General features: G+C 46.5%; 1 protein-coding gene across 3 annotated transcripts in view; it reads right to left on the bottom strand.

Annotated features, from left to right (window-relative positions):
- NWD1 (NACHT and WD repeat domain containing 1) overlaps window positions 1-2,116 on the bottom strand; it is a 97,896-nt gene that overhangs the window by 27,469 nt on the left and 68,311 nt on the right. The gene's annotated exons all lie outside the window — the stretch shown is intronic.

Raw genomic sequence — 2,116 nt, 5'->3', positions numbered from 1 at the left:
CATGTTGGCCAGGCTGGTCTCGAACTCCTGACCTCAGGTGATCTACCCATCTTGGCATCCCAAAGTGCTGGGATTACAGGCATGAGCCACCGTGCCTGGCCTATGATGATGATGATGATGATGATGATGATGATGATTTTGAGATGGAGCCTCACTCTGTCCCCCGAGCTGGAGTTCAGTGGCACGATCTCAGCTCACCACAACCTCCGTCTCATGGGTTCAAGCAATTCTCATGCCTCAGCCTCCTGAGTAGCTGGGATTACAGGCACGTGCCACCGCGCCTGGCTAATTTTTGTACTTTTAGTAGAGATGGGTTTTCACCATGTTGGACAGGCTGGTCTCGAACTCCTGACCTCAGGTGATCTGTTCACCTCTTTTTTTTTTTTTTTTTGAGAGCCTCTCTCTGTTAGTTAAATTGATAGAATTTGTCCAAATGGAAAATAATGAAATGTGGCAGAGCAAAATTCAGAGGGCCACAACTGGTTGAGTCAATGAATTGCCCCAGATGTTGAATTTGTACTAAACAGATAATTGAGTTTTACAAAGATTTAGCATCTACAGTGTCTAAAATTAATAACCATGTAAAAAGGGGGAAACTTCTAGAAAAATTATAGGATTTCTCTTATCATTTTTATAATCTTGTAAAAAAAATAATAAGCCAGGTGTGGTGGGATGCACCTGTGGTCCCAGTTACTTGGGAGGCTGAGGTGGGAGGATCATTTGAGCCCAGGAGGTTGAGGCTGGAGTGAGCTATGATCACTCCACTGCACTCCAGCCTCAGCAACACAGCAAGACCTTGTCTCAAAATAAATAAATAAATAAAAATAATAATCTTAGAGAGCTATTTCCTAAGGAAAAGATACAATTTGGAAGGCATAAGGGGGAAAAATTGACCAACTGGATTATGTAGAAATGTAAAACTTCAGGAGGATAAACTGTAGTTGAAAGGCACATCATGAGATGTGGAGGAGATACTTACAACATATAACAGACAAATGGAGATTGTGCTTAATAAACAGTTCATCAGGCTGTGATTAGGGCATGAGGGTGGAGCCCTGGGGAATGGGATTAGTGTCCTTATAAAAGTGGTCCTAGGCTGGGCAGGGTGGCTCATGCCTGTAATCCCAGCACGCTGGGAGGCTGAGGTGGGCAGATTGCTTGAACTCAAGAGTTCGAGTCGAGACCAGCCTGGCCAACATGGCAAAACCCTCTCTCTACTAAAAATACAAAAATTAGCTGGGTGTGGTGGTGGGTGCCTGTAATCCCAGCTACTCGGGAGGCTGAGGCAGGACACTTGTTTGAACCTGGGAGGCAGAGGTTGCAGTGAGCCAAGACTGCACCACTACACTCCAGCCTGGGCAACAGAGTGAGACTCTGTCTCATTAAAAAAAAAGTGTCCCCAACATAAAGATGGGAACAACAGACACTGAGGACTACTGGAGTGGGGAAGGAGGAAGCGGGTCAAGGGCTTAAAAAGTTCCTCTTGGGTACCATGCTCACTACCTGGATGATGGGGTCATTCGTACCCCAAACCTCAGCATCACTCAATACACCCATGCAGTAGACATGCACATGTACACCCTGAAATTAATGGTGGAAATTATAAATGAAATAAAATACAATAAAATCAAAACAAGGATCTGACTGGGCCAGGTGGCTCGCATCTGTAATCCCAGCACTTTGGGAGGCCGAAGTGGGAAGGTCACTTGAGCCCAGGAGTCCGAGACCAGCCGGGCAACATAGTGAGACCCTGTCTCTAAAAGAAAAGTAAAAAGCCGGGTGCAGTGGCTCACGCCTGTAATCCCAGCACTTTGGGAGGCCAAGGCAGGTAGATCACCCAAGGTCAGGAGTTCAAGACAAGCCTGGCCAACATGGCCAGACGCTGTCTCTACTAAAAATACAAAAATTAGCTGGGCGTGGTGGCAGGCGCCTTTAATCCCAGCTACTCGGGAGGCTGAGGCAGGAGAATCACTTGAACCCAGGAGGCAGAGGTTGCGGTGAGCCGAGATCCTGCCATTGCACTCCAGCTTGGGTGACAGAGCAGGACTCCATCTCAAAAAAAAAAAAAAAGAGAGAGAGAGATAAAGAAAGAAAGAAGGAAAGAAGAGAGACAGAG

This window comes from Colobus angolensis, unplaced genomic scaffold (genome assembly GCF_000951035.1).
Source record: "Colobus angolensis palliatus isolate OR3802 unplaced genomic scaffold, Cang.pa_1.0 Scaffold66, whole genome shotgun sequence".
Lineage (NCBI taxonomy): Eukaryota > Metazoa > Chordata > Mammalia > Primates > Cercopithecidae > Colobus > Colobus angolensis.
This window is presented reverse-complemented; position numbering and strand designations above follow the sequence as displayed.